Genomic DNA, 18,082 nt, shown 5'->3' with positions numbered 1-18,082 from the left:
ACATGCTATTTTAAATTGTTCCTGAGGACAACATTGCATTCCACAACAATTCATCAGGAACGTTTTTTTAATTAAAATGTACAAAATCGAGCAAAAATTTTTAACAGAACGTTCTTTATGGAATTTTCATTATGCAGGTCCTGAAATATCCATTTTATAAGAACAACTTTTTAAAATATTCCTAAGAGCAACATTGCAATCCACAGCAATTCGTCAGGAACATATATTCTTTTTAATTAAAATGTATAGGATGGAACAGAATTTTAATAAAAACAACACGTTTTACATTTAAAAAATTCATTTCAAAGTAAAACGTTCACTGCAAGATTCACACAAAACATCAAACGACTGAGGAAATTATACAAACAACAGTCTGGAATAGAGAACAACGTTATCAAAGAGACAAAGGAACAAAGCAGATAGAAAAATGAATAGATCCGCGGATTTGTTCGATTTTCCGATCGAACCAGGAACGCACGGTCGTGTAAAGCGCTCAGGATCTAATTAGCCCCGACGATTGATGCAGAGTGCGCGACCGATCGAACGGACCAGCCCGGGAGTAGTTGTAGGAACGCGTTTGATTAAAACCCATTTATCATTCGAGCTCCGTGGTCCCGTTCCGAGGTTCTCTCGGCTGGAAATGCTCGGTAGACTCGGCCCGGCCCACAGTGCGCTGAATCGAGAAATTTGGTGACATTTTACTATAACTCCTTGAACGATAAGAAATATCCGGATGAGATTTGCAGTAAAATTCATTTAAAAATTATTCCTATACACTGATAATTATCGTAATAAATAGACTGCGGATTGTATGCATTTATGACAAAAATGGGTACGTACAATTTAAAGCGCTGTGGACATGTTAAAAATATTTAAGGACATCAATGTATTAGTTTCATTTTAATAGGACAATTAAAAGAAGAATACAATTTTTATTTGGCTCCTGTGTCCAGCAATCAATGCAAATATTTTTTATTTTGCATAAAGATCCGCAGTCTAGTAATAAATATATATATTTTGTAACCGTGTTTTAATTCATATTGTACAAATTCTACTGTCTTTAAATAATATGTACTGTATTATGGGACAGAGGGAGTATTTAAACTTGTTTATACTCGTTACTTATTTAGTACTTTTCTAGAAAAGTGTCGCTGTTTCTAAGAATTTTTATCTTTCTCTTTTTCGAATCTTCGATTTTCCTGAAAATTTTTCCTCTCCTCTTTCTTGACTCTCCGATTTTCCAGAGATTTTTCCTCACTCGTTTGCAGGCACCAAAATGGTGTGGTTCGACGCAAAGGTATTAATTCGTCGGGAGACAAGGAAAATCTTTGTCGTAGATTTACAGCCGACTGGTTCGGAGTTCACACTGCGCCAGGGAATCTCCGTAATTGGCTGAGAAGTGGCGGCGGGTAGGTCGTTACTCGTGTAGGTCAAGATCAGAGTTCATCGGTCATCCGATGGAAAGTTCGAACCTCCGACGATGCCGGCGTTGCTGAACTTCCCTTCGTTCTTGTTACGCGATCGAATGGGGTCTGACAATTTCATCGAGCCAATAACTATCACTTGCACGAGTCAATCTGTTTCCCACCTGCTGCACAAAACCGACACAATTGCAATTGCACTCAAACAATTAAGAACTAACCTGAAATTATCAACGCTGGAGAAGAAGTTTCTGACGTGAGATTTTCGTTTCATAATTTCACAGAGATGTTCAACCAAATTTTTAACTGGTATTGATATAATATTTAAAAAATATACAATTTTAATTCCAAAGTTTAGCAATTATTACAAATTAGCAAAATTTGTGCCTTTATCCTACGAATTATGATGTATTTGGTATGTAATCCAGTAGATTTGTATCCGGCGCGGATGCTGATCGAAGTTTCGAACCTCTAGGATCAGTAGTGGATAAGCTACGGTCGCTTAAAGTTGAGCATATTTCCAGTTTTTTGATAGGTGAGGGCGCCGCCATATTGGTTTGTAGTGACGACCGCGAGAGCCGTTTATTTACCTTGCCGCCCCCTTGATCTAATCCTAACCAACTCAGTAAGCGGTGTGCGACCGTCACTACAAACCAATATGGCGGCGCCCTAATCTGTCAAAAACGCTCAACTTCAAACGACCATACCTCCTCAACTATTGATCCTAGAGGATCGAAACTTCGGTCTGCATCCGCGCCGGGTACAAATCTACTGGATTACATACCAAATACATCATAATTCGTAGGAGACTAATTTTGGCACTAATTTTCAGTCCGGCAAAGTAAAGTTTACCCATCAATAAAAATAATAGTAAAATTCTAATAAATTATAGCAATCGCCGCATTGAATTTGACCGAGCGCCTGAGGCTCGAAAATTCGGAGTAGCGGATCCTCATAAATCATCTAGCCTATATAACGATCCGCAGCCAGTAATTACCTTAACGAGGCGGCGAGATCGTAAAAAGGGGAAGTTAACTTCGCACCGTGTTCCTCGGAAGGCAGGGACCGAAAGAAACCGAAGCTGTGGTGAAAGGGGTTGGAGAAGGTTGTAGGGGATTGTAGGTAGTTGAAGGGAGTGGAAGGGGGTGGAGAATCGACAGGGGCCAGAGTCACGTAGGTAATCTGCGCCCCAGAAAAGAACAGCGATGGCGAGCCATCCCTCTCGAATCCCGGCTGCCTGTTACGGCGCGAAGAAGCGAGAGCGGAACGCCGGATTTCCCGCAGGAACATTATCATTTTAGCCGGCGGGGATTGCGGCTCGATTATCGATTCGAGGTGGCTCTCGTCAAGTAATCAAGAGCCGGAGGATTCCACTCTCTCTCTCTCTCTTCTCTCCTCTCTTTCTTTTTCTTTTTAGCTCGTTGCTCTTTCTGCTACGTTTTCTGCTCACTCCTCCAGCAAACCGACGAGCAAACTAACGAAACGTGAATTCTCCTTTTTGGACCTCGTCTACCGCGATCCAACGCTAACCGAGAATTTTCCAGATCCCACCAAGCTTCGTCATTCCGATAGGAACACCCCAAGACGCGAGTGGAAAGCGAAACGAACGTGATTTGGCTAGGATTTGATGAGCTGCGGACTGCTGCCACGAGATGGATGCGGGAAATGATGTGCCGGAACAGGATTTCATCGTTTCTTGTGCCGGCAGGATCGATGTACATGGTGTTTGATGAATGAAACGACAAATAGGAACAGAGAAATTTGACCTTGACTCTTATTTCAAAAGGTCAAACTTTTGTTTTCATTGCATCGCGAAGAACAAAAGTCTCAAAGGAACTATATGCGGAGTTGGGCAAAAATTTAATCAACGATTGACGAATAAATTTCTACTTCAATCGTTAATTGCAATTAATAATTAAACTCCTACTTTAGTCGTTCATTGCGGTTAACGATTACATTCTTTTCAATTGTAATCGTCAATCGACTAATTGAATATTTGATTAACTGCTGAAACTTTGAAATGAAATATGTCAATGCTCCATCTCCGCTCTCTGTCTCTCCCTCCCTCCTTATTACAATTTATAGATAGACCGTGTGGCGATTAACTTCAACAACTGATTAAATCAGTCTCCGATTTTTCGATGATTTCTTTTTTTAATCAATGATTGACGATTAACTTCACCAATCGAATGAATCCATTTTTAATCGTACACATCAATCGATCAAACCTGATTAAAATTTTAATTGATTAATGCCCAACTCTGACTACAGGTCTCGCGTCAACTGTTCCCATGAAACACAACTTTAAAGTTGAATCAACTATTTCATTTCTATTCTATATATGATTTTTAAATACTCTGTACTGTGCAGGATTCCGCTACAATTCTTTCGTGCTCCTTACAGTGCGTCGGATAGCATGATTTTAAAATGCCTGTAGTAGTAAATCAAATTAGAAGATACTGTGGAAATTATGGGAATAAGAGTCAGAGGAAAAAATCTTTTTGGAGCAGGTGTATTCGCATTTCAGAGGACGCGAACAGCTCGGAGATCCATAATTCTCGAGCTCACTGGAAACTTTGAAAAGCAACGAGGAGGCGGCGGATAAGGGAGCCTGTTCTGTGGGGGGGAGAGTTAATTACATTTCGCCGGGTTCTTGGTTAACCCGTCTCCGTCCAAAATTTATTTCCGTGAATCCGACGGAGCTGCGGGGGCGTCTCGACGCCTCAGCCAGACGCGACGCGGCGCTTTAATCCGTGTTTACGTTTAATCCCCGTTAGAGCGGCCGACGCGTACTACTTCTGTTTGTGCACAGAGGGACACGCCACACGCCCCTTGAAATAACACGGCCGAAGATGATGTTACGCTCTCCCGGATTATCTCGCGACCGAAACTTCCATAGATCAAAGAGATTACGTCGTGGAGACTGGTGGAACGGGCACTGAGAGCGTGACGATAACGTCTCGAGCACCCCTTCGCCCTTGGTCAAACGGTTATTACGTTTTATGTTTGTTTGTTCTGGCAATGCTTTGCGTGGGATGTGTTTTGTTCCAGAATGGTGGAAGAGTAGAGGTCCTCAAGGTTTGGAGGATGTTGTTGTGGACACCATTTTGTTTTGGTGCTACTGTGTTGGAGTTGTTGTTTTTCAGCTGTTGTTGCTGGTTGTATTGTTTTGTTATTTCATGCCAAAGTTTGGCAATTTTTCTTGAACAAACTGAGTAACCTAGATTAAGGAAACTTTGCGAACTTATTTATATGTGTTTGTACTACATTTGTGAATTTTTACACACCGCTATCATGAGTCAATAAATATTTATACACAAATGAATGTAGTTCCTTCATCGACGAAGCATAATATTCTTTCACAACGAATAACTACCACAATATTAATGCCAGGAACGTATAAAAATTCGTATATATATTAAAAATATGCACAAACAAGCCCCCAAAATTTTATAAAGCTATGCCACTTACTTTTTTCTAAAAAAATTGCCAAAGTGCCTAATCATTGCCAAGTCTCCAGTAAGTCTCAACGCACACAACGACGAATAAAATCTAAAGCGGCCCCACACAAGACGATCAATATTATAGTCAATATATTGCACAATAATATTGCTGGCTCACCCACACGAGACAATATTATTGTTTATTATTATATTAGTAATAAATATTATTACTGCAGTTAACATGTGGAATAAAAAGAAACTAAGTTGTGTGGCCATTGCATTAGTTATAGCTTTAAAAAACAAGGAGAAAAAGAAGCGCAGGTGGATGAAGGAATACTTTTCTTTATATTTTCGAAGCAGATGTTCCTACTCTTGTTATCCTGTTGCTATACTCTTTGCCCTTGGTATTCCATAAAGCAGGTGAGCTCTGATACACCTCGATACATTCTAAAATGAATTTTCTTTCTTCCTCTTGTTCCTTCGTAGCCATACTTGAAAATTCAATGTTCACTTTGCGACTGTGAAGATAGAACTGAGCCAATATTGCCCACAGACGAAGCAATATTTACGGTGAGATTCTACAATAAAAAATCAAACTCTTTTTGATTGACTCAATGTATTGCGCAATCTTTCAATTTGATTTACAAACGATCAATATTATCGTGCAATATATTGACGATAATATTGATCGTCTAGGAGCTTAAAAACAGCAAGGCGCGTTTCACATATGCACTGAAACGAAATAAAATAAACCATAAATAGAATTGCTCGAGTAAACATAAACACCGATAGCCATCAAACCAGGCAGTAGATCTCGAGTCCTGGTTCACGGTTCCGGAAGAGAGCTCGGAATTTCTAACGACCGCTAGTGGGACGTTATTTATGGGTTTATCGAGACGCAAATTACAGGGACGTGGAGCGAGACGTCGCTGTAACGTATTACAGAAGAGGTCGTCTGCGAATCCCGGTTTCAGACTTTCTCGGGCACCGATTTCTCAAGGGTAATCTCGTCAGCCCGATCCCGGGATGAACGTCATCGGTAATTGATACCGTCGGCGATCATCGGTGAGCCTGCTGCAATTAGAAAGTCAAGGCTGAACGAGCCGAAGAGAGAGAGAGAGAGAGAGAGAGAGGAGGGAGAAGGTTTCGGTTAAAATTCATGCGGAACGATAATTCGAGGCAACAGGTTGGCCACCATTGATTTTTCACCGCAGCCGCCACCACCGCGGCCGCCAGACCGTGACTCTCGAGGTCGTTCTCGCCTCTAACTCGAGGTGACGGCCGATCTAAATTTCAAGACTGATCGGAAACCTTCCGATGAATTACGAATTATCGACTTTCGCCTTACCGCAGCTGTAAGTAATCGAGTTACGGCCGGCGGGCCCGAGATCGATCGGAATCGATCGAGAGACGAACCAATACGTCTCACTTTCTTTTTAGGAGGCACACTAGTTATTCTGGAATAACGAAACAGTTGGTAGAACATTATTTTATCTTCTTCAAGATTGTACTTTGGAGGGAGAATACTTTTTTTTAAAGAAATAGTAAGAAACTTTAAAAAAAAAACAACTCTTCTCTCCTAAAATTGTATCTTGGACAGCGAATATTTTTGAAGAAACAGTACTACCATTGCAATAATTATAATTATTATTTTGCAATGCGGAAAGATTTTTCTAGAACGTCGTATACTTTGTAGTTTGGAGACAGAATATTTCTTGAAGGGATATTTAGAAGAAAAAGAAACAATTCTTGTCTTCAGGAAAGATAACAGCGTTGGAATAATATTAAATAATTATTATTATTTGTGTGTGTCTTAACCCCTTACCGTACCTTTTCTGTTACAGTTACTGTGATTAGAATGTCTTTATGCACAAAAATGTCGCAGAAGGGAAATATGTATATTTTTTGTGTGGCTACATTTATTTCAATGCTTAAATATTGATTACAAACGAATCAAAGTTTACTTCATCGAAAATGAAACGCGTAACATTCATATTTGTTAGACTTTGTGAAAAGCCTGGCTCGTCAAAGTACGGCAAGGGATTAATAAGATTGAATAGATATATATCAGAATTATCAACCGTGCCAATCTTGTGAACTGCGAAAGAATTCTCGAGTGATCGAGAAAAAACCAGGCCACAGTTGCTATACGCAATGAATAAAATAAAAATCGTGTACAGTAATCTCCAGCCTGTTTCCGCGTACGGTCGTTCGCATACTCGCACGCTTGTCATCGCGACCCGAATGGATCCCTCCGGAAACTTTCACGCGGAAATCTTGATGCCTGGTGAACTGTGGCGAGTATACCGCAACAGAGAAGCCGTGTCTCTCCGCGAATAATCGGAACGGATATTAGGAAACGCTACGAATCAATGGAAAGAAGAACACGTGTGTGATTCAACGATTCAAACGAGTTCCAGGCCGACTCGCTCGATACTCGCTCGTACCCGCGATATTCGATTTTACGGTGGCCTTAATGAATTCCAATCGTGACTCTTGAGCGTTCTTCCGATTGCCGGCGCACCGATGGCCGACTAATCGAGTTACGAGCCTAACGTGGCTGCCATACGTGCCAGTCTGAATAGGCCACTCGTGTCTCGTTCCATCGAAAAGTCAATTAATATTCCACGATTTTTATGGACAAACTAATCTGCACTTATTCGCAGAGAATCGGAGAACAATTCGTACAGGGGAGCTTCTCCAAAACCTTGTTAACATGATTTGAAGTGATCTTTTATTTACACAATCATGTGTGTTGTGGTGTACTTTCATAAATTTTTATAAGCACTTGTTGGCGGTTGAAGCATCAACGAATAATTTCGAGGATAAATTCTAATTTGCTTGTTTCAATATCGTTAACAGAATTTTTTTTATTAAATTTATTTTTATTTTTTAGCTTTACGAGTGTAAAATATTGCCTCGGTCATTTAAAATATTTTTCTGATTGGTAGTTCTATAGTCCATGTATTAACTATACAATACGAAAAATATGCTAGTTTTCCGTGTAGTAAATAATTTTTACAAAATTATCCGGTCCCTCTAAATCGTCTCTTGACCATTTTATAAAATTGTCTCGTTTACAGAAGTTGTATAGCAATTTCTACTATTTTAACCCTTTGCACTCGGAGCAATTTTAACTTGAGAATTAAATATTTCTTCCGAGATGGGATATTTCCATTCCCTATGATTTTTTAAATTGTATGGATATGAAATTGGTATAATACCTCCTACAGTACTTAAATGTTTGACATATAATACTTAATAATGTAAACAATATTTTGGATAATGGTAAATTAATTTTTAGTGACGCCTCAGATTCGCCATTCGAGTGCTAACACACCTGGGAAGTCGAAAAGTGAGCTTGACATTGAAAATCTTGTTTACTTCAACAAATAATTATATAGAAAAATTTTTGCTAACATAAACAACATCGTCGAAGTGTGGATGACTCACCGACATATTCCAAGATACTCCAAACCGCAATTAGGGGACGATCTCGATTCAAGTTAATGCGTGGGCACGCTCGTCACCCATTGCCAGCAAGTAGATCTCATTGAGATCGGTTTCGTTCCGATTTACTGGGCCGGGGCAATTGATTAGGCGAGTGGATCACGCGAGGCGAGCTAAGTAGGATGAGCCACGATCGCGGACTCGTGATAGAATAATTCAACGACAAGTGGCTGTTTATGCGATCCGGGACTGCATAAACTTGCCCTCCGCTGTAAAGTATCCTCTTTATCCCGGAGTATTGTTCAATTGCCCCTATTTTTCACAATAGATTGAAAAATCTCCAAGAAAATCATGAACGGAAGATCCGCCATATCTTCCAATTAACGTAAATACCAAACTGTTTTATTTCCATCGTGTACTCTAATTCTTAAATAAAATATTTTTCTGAGAGTCCAATTATATTGTCGTCTATCTTATATAATTTCTACACGTGGTATATTAATTATCAAGTGTTGAAAAATACAATATATACAGCAAGAAACATTTGCATAGCTTCTATGGTTGAATCACAAAAATTTCTGAAGTCAAAAGACCGGATGAAAATTTTCTAAAGTTGAACAGATGAAGTTTTACATATTCAGGGTATTGTGAAAAATATTGTTGCATTTGGGACAAACTATAGCATCGTCTGAATACACAAAAATTTTCAAAAAATTGTCAGAGCTGAAGTGTTTCTCTTCTAGGACAATAAATAAGCCTGGTAGCTTAAGAGCGTGCAACCCATAAACTGCAGGAGACTCCATCGTCTCCCCCAAGTACAATGATCACAGACTACCATCTAGGACACAACATCGAACACCTAACATTGAGACTCACCAAGAACTCCCCACTGCCAAGGCTCTGCTGCGATCCGTCAGGAGTAACAGCGAGATCAGCAACGATAGAAGTGGAGAAGCTCCGTCTAGCCTGATGATGGCACTTGTGAGGCCCGTTGATCCTCTGGGTAGCATAAGTGGACACATGATTCTCGCTCAACTTGGATGTCCAGATCTCTTGTTCCCTTTGCGGGGATTGACTGATGGTGCGATGCTTGGCGAACCTGGAGATCCTCTCCGTCCTGACCCAGTCGTGATTAGGTCTAGGCTGCCGGGTTATGGTTTGAAGAGACTTCATGGCGTTGAATCTGGAGAACCCATCCTCCATCGCCGCTGCCCATAAGTGGTCTGGTAGATCCTTGGATCCTCTTTGGGTCTCCACGGACTGTCTATCCGAGGAGGAACCTAATCCAGACGTGGTCGGCGTGTTAGGATAGTATCTCCTGTAGGTGTCCTTCGAGTCCTCGATGTCGGTCGAGTAGAAGTCGCCGTCCCGGGACTCGAGGGAGCGGTTGTTGTCGTGCAGGTTTAAAGAGGAGCCGATCCCCGTCGACGTCGTCGACGTGCGGAAGAATTTCGCCTCGTTCGCTGACGTCCATATCTCGTCGGTGATCGACGAGTCGATGCCCGTCGAGGTTGTCGGGGTTCTGCGTGATGGATGAACAACCCGGTTGGATACGGTCGCTTCGATTTTTGAAACTACGTGGCCTCGCGAATGGCTTTCGCAGACAAATGGGGTGTGAAGTGTATGTGATGATGAGTGGGGAGGGGTTTATGGCCTGTTTCTTTTTTGGTGAAGAGACACCGGGTATATACAGGCTTTTGGGTGCTGTTGCGTATGGGGTGGACAGTGTTGTAGATGTGGAAGGGGTAGGCTGTTTCTTTTTTCAGGGGTTTGGGGTTGAAGTAGAGGAGAGTGCAAGTCAATTGGGCTAATAGCTAGGGCAAGTTGTGACTAATGTCCGATTTGAACAAAGAATGAAAAGCTAAATCTGCTGACTGATGATCTCTAAAGCCTACGAAGTCATCATTCTGTTTCACGCCTCCTGTCGATGACGAACATCGTCGTCGGCCAGGAGGATGGAGCAAGAATGAAAATATTTTGCCTGATCCTCATCTAACCGAAACAAGTAGTAGTCCAGTCAACGAAAAGTTGTAGAGGGAAATGGAAGGAACACAATTTTTAACTTTGGGACTTTGTTTGGACTAGGACAGGGCAGGGGACACGAAGAAGGTCCCCTTTTTCGGTTTTCCGCTTATATCTTGGAAACTATGGTTCCTAGCGATAAGACCATTCTATACGAAATTAAAGCTGACAATATGTGCCACAAGATTGATTTGATTCAGTTTTTCGCTATCTCGCATAGTTTCCGAGATATCCGCGCTCAAAGTTCACTAATTGTGAAAAAGAACTCTCCGGCATAATTAGTGAACTTTGAGCGCGGATATCTCGGAAACTGCGCGAGATAGCGAAAAACTGAATGCAATCAATCTCATGGCACATTTCGTCCGCTTTAATTTTGTATAGGATGGTCTTATCGCTAGGAACCATAGTTTCCGAGATATAAGCGGAGAACCGAAAAAAGGGGACCTTCTACGTGTCCCCCTGCACCCCGCTCACCTCCTAGGAGTAGGGACTTTTAGTATGTTTACCTCCTAACTAGTCCGAACAAAGACCCAAGTTAAAAATTGTGTTCCTTCCATTTCCCTCCACAGCCTCATTGACTGGACTATAGATGTAGCTTTCCGTTCATTTATTGTTTTGGTCCGGGGCCTCTACTCAATAAAACTGTACTCGATCCAACGAGAGGAGTCGGTAAAGCAGAACAAAACACCATCGCCTGTTCTTGGCTACCTATCAGAGAAATGTACCTTGAACTCTGTCGAACTCCAGAGGCGTTTGTTCACCTCTACCAACTCGACTCGTTGGAAGAAGTGTATATGTCATTGTACCTGTACGATAGGTTCCTCTCCCTCCAAAGGTCCTCGGGGTTGGCAGCCGCGTGGCCCGTGGCAGAGTTGTTGAGGGTGGTGTGGTGATTGGCGTAAGAGCACCTCTGCGGGAAGCCCATGCCGTCGTCGAGGCCAGCCGCCCAGAGAGACTCGAGGGGTAGGTCCTGGTTGCTAACCGGGGTACCTACCCCCCTACTGCTCCCTGTACCAGGCCCGTGTTTCCCCCCGTTCGAGGGGAACACCCTCTCGGCACCCTGAAGGACGCAGCACATACTAGTGCTACCTCCCCCGCCCCCGCCGACACCGCCACCCTCCTCCGCCTCCGACCCCCTGGAACCAGAGCTTTGCAGGCAACCTATTGTGACCGAGCTTTTACACCTGCGAGCAGGCCTCGACCCCTTTTCGAAGAGGGGCTGACGACCTTCCCTCCGGTTAGGCTCCTCTTCCTGCTCTCACCGCGATGGCCTTGACAGGCCCGCCCCACCAGATTCAGGGCCGACCCTTCATCCCTACCTCTCACTTCTCTCCTCTTCGGGTTATAGCCTCTCTCTCTCTCTCTCTCTCTCTCTCTCTCTCTCTCTCTCTCTCTCTCTCTCTCTCTCTTTCTCGCTATTCGCTTTTTACTCGTCCCAGGTTCACACAGCCTGGTTCACACCGTCGACCACTGATCGATCGCACTCAAGCTAACACTTTTCGACTACACCTCGTCCACTACAGAAGTCTCTTCAGGGTGCACTTCAGGTTCACCGGCATAGGGCTGCTAGCGGCGATCTGTTCGAGAAAATATTGGGACGGTCAGCACGGTCTCCGCCAGATTTCTGGCGATAAGATTTTTCCTACATCGGCGAGACTTTGAGCTCTCGATCGGCGAGTGCGGTGGAGGGGATTGGACAAGTTTCGGTTTGGAGGTTCTGAAGAACATAGTTGGGATTCTTAGCTTCGAGTATATTGTGTATTGGAGATTGCCTGATGTAGAATCATTTATAATTTTGTATTTTATTTGTCGAGTCTGATTAAGTTCGATAAAAGCATTTTTCAAGATCAATTTTTTTTACATCAAAATTTACTAATTGGATCTAACTTGATTAATACAGTGCTTATAATACATATCAGTAATACGTTGCATGAATTGAAAGGGATTAAGGCGTTTTGTGTCTAGTTCGACACTGATGCTGATCAGCACCGTTTACAGCTCCATTCATCAACTCTTTCGTGAAAACATTTTTCAAGCCACTTCTTCCAGACACATTAGCCTTCCTGCTGCTTTAAATCGAATACTAATTCAGATCAATCACCAGCAACTAGCACCGACATGCAAGGGCACAATAATTGTTACACTAGTACCAGGGCGTGAACTATATTGAATCAAACTTGTCAATCAATCAATGGAAGAACTGACTCCGGTAGTAGAAACTCGATTGTCACACATAAATCCTGTCAGAACTGAATTGGGTATCTATGTCAGTTGGACGTCCTGCCAGCACTTTTGCAAAGTGAGGGGGTTGCTATGCAATTAGGGGAGGTCCGTGGTCACCATAGATCAATCGGGCTGTTCCAACACTCTCTAAAGACATTTCTAGGATTTGAAAGTCCCCAAGAAAACGCAGAAAACATTTTTCCTTGAGGCCAAGTCGCAGCAATTTTAAGCAGTAGAGAAATTTGCGAAATTGGGGGGTTGGTGAGCAGTTATATACATATAGGGGAGGTCTGCGGTCACCATAGATCAATCGGGCTGTTCCAAAACTCTCCAAAGACACTTCTAGGATTTAAAAGTCCCCAAGAAAGCGCAGAGAACATTTTTCCACGAGGCAAAGTCGCGGCAATTTTAATCAGTAGACAAATTTGCGAAGTTGGGGGGTTGGTGAGCAGTTAGGGGAGGTCTGCGGTCACCATAGATCAATCGGGCTGTTCCAAAACTCTCTAAAGACACTTCTAGGATTTAAAATTCCCCAAGAAAACGCGCAGAGAAATATTTTTCCTTGAGGCCAAAACCTTCTTCCAAGTCGCAGCATTTTAAGCAACAGACAAAATTGCGAAGTGCGAGGGTTGGTGAGCAGTTAGGGGACGTCTGCGGCCAGCCGCGGATCGATCGGGCAGTTTCCAGGGAAGGAATGCACGGAGGTTCGAGCGAAAAAGACCGGTCTTTGCGGGCGGAACAGGCAAACAGCGTTATCAAAACAAACCCCCCGGGCCGTCGACCTGTTTCATTGGAGCCGTCTTTGTCGACGCGGTGCTTTCATCACGATCGAAAGTGGGCACACGGTCACGCAACTCGGCCAGCAGGCCAGGCAGAGAAGGCGCACGACCTTCTTCCAGCACACATCATCGGCTCGTAAATCGTTTGGCCACGGCGAATAGGGCCCCGGAGGCCGACGGTAAATCATCCCGCGGCCCGGATCAATTGCGACCGGCAACAACGTCGGCAAATAATGAATTACGCGGCTTTCAATTTGCTCCGGCGACTCCGAGGGACTGCTGACCAGTCGAGGATATCGAGCTATTGGGAAATTCCGATCGCTGAAACCGACTTCGGCGCCCAGCTCCTTGCCTCTCGTTCACTTTTGATTGGAACGTGTGTTTGAGTTCGGTGACAGCTTGGGAACAGGGTTGAAAAATTCGACGGATTTGTTTTCTCGATGAATGCAGTACAAATAAATTTTATTATTTATTTATTAATCATCTATAGTAAAATTTTCGTTTGTAAGACTTGATGTTAAGGAAATGTAGATTGTCTTTATCAGGGGTTCAATTTTATTTAATGTACCACAGTATATAAATTTCTAATTTTCAAGGGATGGTCGACCTGCTAAGTATAAGTGATGGGGATGGTAACGGGGATTCGAATTTGCAGTCTTGTACGACAGAGAATATTTTTTCTCCGTAAGTAGTAGACATTTTCCTTGCCTGAAAAGGTCCGTGTGCAAAGACTGCAGGGTTTTTAATAATCGCGACGCGGTCTAATTTAATAGCAAGCCTCCCAGCAGCTATAAAGGAATAAGATTTGTCTTTGCTAAGTATAAACAGCGGCATCTTGCCTATCTCACGCGCTTGCGTTAGGAAAGGAAGTTTAAACAGTGTAACATTAAAAAGCTCCGAGGGTGGGACGGGCGAAAACGGGAGCGCGGATGCTAGCGATGGGTTCGAGTGTCTCGCGAGTAGATCCAGTTACTAGAAGCAATGTATAAACTTGCTCGACTTGTGGTGCATTCAAAATAGATAATTGTCCATTATCACAATCTGTGAGTCGTGAAATAGGTCCACTATTATTTTGGTCGACAAATTCCAATAGATCCAAATAAATCCTCGTGGAAGATAAATAATCGACTCGGTAAGTTTCTATTAACATGATGACCCATTGCTCTCGGAATTATTTTTCCATTTTATTGCCAATAAATTGCTAATAATTTTAAGTGTTTTTATTTGAAATTTACTTCAAAGGACAGTTCCTCGACTGCCACTTATTTTAAACAATTTTGTTTACTAATTATATTAAATGTAGCTCTCAAACTTTGATGTAATTTATATTTGTGGAACTTATATTTGTTTTTACCATACCAAATACATATAAAGATCCGTCTTATTTATATTTTTCTTTCTCTGATGTTGATTCACACTCGACAAAGGAGTGCAAAGGGTTAAGGTAACATTATTCTCTTCGTTCGCAACAGATAAAACGTACAAAACCATATTATTTATACAAAATAGAAAGTGTGTCAAATTCAACTTGGTCGGGACAATTGACTCGGTAAATTCGATATTGTGTGTTCGATTCCATCCGTACCAAATCCATTTCTTCGTCCTCGGCTGGGAAGATATTCCGTGGATAAGCCGCGGCACGGTCGTTGCATTAGCTATCGTCAGAATCGTAATTGCACAGGGGTCGGTGATATATCGAGACCGCGAGGCTCGCTTTCACCGGAGAGCCGAAGCGAGGCTGATGAGGATTTACGAGGTAAAAATACACGGATAAGAAGTACGTGGTCCGCGGAAACGAGAACTGATGGCCGATACTCGAAAAATCGGATAATGTCGCCGGACCCGCCATTAATAACCCGCTTACCGTCGTAACGACGGTAATGTGCCGCGCGTGTGCCCATCCGTATTAATATAAATTACATCGTGGAACCGCGTTGAACCGTTATCCGCCGCGGATCCCGATTTACATTACGCCGGATGCTCGCTGACTGCAATATCCTATCTCTTCTATCTAATTTTCCGTCTTCTGCGTGAGTAAGAAGCGCCATACTTCTTAAAAATGATTTCCCCCCGTTGTGTCGCGCGTAGAAACCCCCTTAACGTCGCATTAAGGCATTTAGCTCCCAGATGGATAAGAATCGCTAGATTCTTCCAAAACGTCGCGCGAGAAAGAAGTGAAAGTAGGGATAAAATGAATAAAAGTAGAAAACGATCTTCTTCTGTAGCGTCGCGGCTGACTACCCCCTTAATGTCGCACTACGGCATTTTTTATTGCAATGTTCTCCGTTTTTCATGTGATGTTTCTTGCTCCGCTGAACAAGAATCGCTAGAATTCTCGAAAACGACTTTCCTCTGTTGAGTGGCGTGAGAAAACCTCTCTACCGTCGCCCTACGATATTTCTGACTACAACATCCTCCTGCTTTCATGTGAGTTCGCCCTTCCTAGATGTATAAGAATCGCTAGATTCCTCGAAAACGCCCTTAACGTCGCACTGATCACAAAGACACTTATCCGGGGGAGATAGAGGATCGGTATCGCGACCGGCGTTCCAGCGGCATTCTTGGCGCATTGAATCGCGGGCGGAACGTTTCCGCGCATCTTCGCGCCAGAATTCTTGTGCATTTCCCCCAGAGAACGCTCGAATCGAGTCGCTTTTCAAGAGTGTTCCTCGAATATCGAAAAATCGGGGATGGATAGAATATCTTGAAGAATCGCGGGAGGAGTAGGAGGAGCAGAAAAGGATTCCTCGAAATCGCGGCTCGTCAAGCACTCGGGAATATCGCAGGGAATCGTTGAAAGGAGGGCCAGAAAAGAGGTTGCATCGCGAGCAGGCTAATATTCCGGCTTGCACGCGCTCCGCTATGGAGGGTATAGCTGGTAGGCGCATTCATTCCGGTGTATGAAAGGCTGACTTAATAAAATGGGTCGCGACAGATCCGAGCGCGACCGAATTTCGCAACGGGGACGTTCCCTAAACGTGGCAGCATCCAGATTAAACCATCACTTGTTTGAGTAATATCAATTGTTTAAAAATTATTCTTTGAGCCGAGTTTATCTTGCGAAGAAAAGGTGTCGGTGGTGCTATTAATTAAATCTTATTTGGGACCACTTGTTCCGTGTACTTTCTTTTATGATTTTTTAATAATAAATAAAATAAATGAACCCTTTGCACTCCGAATTGCTTACCAATTCTATTTGCAACAACTCTCCACTATTTTAAATGTTTCATTTGAAATTTATTTCTAAGGACAGTTCTTTGACTGCTACTTATTTGAAACAATTTTGTTCACTAATTATATTAAATATAGCTTCCGAACGTTGTTTATCAATTTTGTTTCCAACAACTCCCTACTATGTTAAATGTTTCATTTGAAATTTATTTCTCAGGACAGTCCCTTGAGTGCTACTTATTTTAAACAATTTTGTCAACTAATTAAGTGGAAAACAATTCCGAAATGTAGAAGCGCTAAAAACCGGACTTTCTACATTTTTTGATAAAAAACTAACTGTATTCTACCGATCAGGAATTTAAAAGTTAGTTACAAGATGGCAGAAAGTTATTGATAAGGATGGTGACTATTTCACTGATTTACTACTTTAATTTTACGAAAAAAGTACTACGTTGCTTTCCGGTCCCCTTAATATTTGAACCACCGTATAGGATTTTGAGAAATGAAGTACGCAACCCATATAAAGATAGAACAAGATGGATTCGCCCAGCGAAAGACCGTTCTTTGTCAATCTAGATTCACAGGGTGCGTGCACGTCACGATTCCAAGCGAAATCATGGACGATACTGGCGGCCTGGCGTATTCGTGGCTACAGGACGATATTCATGGGGTATTAAATGGAAATCATGGCTTTACGCGCGAGCCGGCAGCTACACGGTCCGCGGAAGCGATACGATACGCCGTTTTACTTATAACCTGCGACCATTTTATAAATATTCAATGAGCACGAGCCCGGCTACGTGCTTTACCGTATTCCCAAGCTTGACTCGGTTCTTCAGCTCTTCCCTACGCCCACGCGATCCCATTCTTGTTCCTCGTCGGGATGGGATATCCTTCTTAACCTGATTCTCTACCGGGAATCCCTTCTGCTCTGATTCTTGACAGATTCTACATTATTCTTTTATTTGCTGAATTATTGCTGAACTTCTTCTGTTAATACTGATCTTTATTCGGTTCTGGATCGTCCGAGTTCCAAGTTGCTCATTTCTAGCCCTTTTTACAATTCGCTGTAGTCAGCAATTTACGGACTTACTTGTTTTAATTATTTTTCTATGAAAATTCCTGTCGAAATCGAATGTTGGAGTCTGAATCCAAATAAATGGAACTGGATTTTTATGCAATATAAAAATTGTCTGAATTGATTATACAAGGTACTGTAATAAATCTCTACAAAACATCGACTATTGTTTTCGAGGTAAACGTTCGCCATGATAGAAGATCACAGGAGACACAGGACGAAGAAATTCGAGGAATCCTCGAAACGGTCCTGGAGAACCTGCAGCAGAGATGGGAGCCTCGTAATATAGGCAATTTCCATGGAATGCCATGAACATCCCAGAGAGCTGCTGGAGAAATTTCAGGCCAAGAGCTGGATAATATCAGCCAAAAAAAAATGGACGAATAAGTTACAGATCGTAAAAATATAATGTTCCAATAAAAATAGCAATATCAATTTAAGAATGTACCACTATGATAAGAAATTAGGTACGTAAGGGTAAAAATACCTTTTTTA

The 18,082-nt window shown here is 42.4% G+C and overlaps 2 protein-coding genes across 7 annotated transcripts in view; both read right to left on the bottom strand.

Moving 5' to 3' along the window:
- LOC143210821 (uncharacterized) overlaps positions 1 to 18,082 on the bottom strand; it is a 313,009-nt gene that overhangs the window by 161,766 nt on the left and 133,161 nt on the right. The gene's annotated exons all lie outside the window — the stretch shown is intronic.
- The window catches only part of LOC143210844 (uncharacterized), a 113,397-nt gene continuing 107,044 nt past the window's right edge, over positions 11,730 to 18,082 (bottom strand). For all 4 annotated transcript variants that reach the window (XM_076428069.1, XM_076428070.1, XM_076428068.1 and 1 more), the window contains exon 3: positions 11,730 to 11,913. The gene's annotated coding sequence lies outside the window, so the exon portion shown is untranslated. The remainder of the gene's footprint in view (positions 11,914 to 18,082) is intronic.

The sequence above is a fragment of the Lasioglossum baleicum genome, chromosome 7 (assembly GCF_051020765.1).
Source record: "Lasioglossum baleicum chromosome 7, iyLasBale1, whole genome shotgun sequence".
In the NCBI taxonomy this organism is placed as follows: domain Eukaryota; kingdom Metazoa; phylum Arthropoda; class Insecta; order Hymenoptera; family Halictidae; genus Lasioglossum; species Lasioglossum baleicum.
The sequence above is the reverse complement of the archived record's forward strand: the minus strand, read 5'-3'. Positions and strand labels throughout refer to the sequence as shown.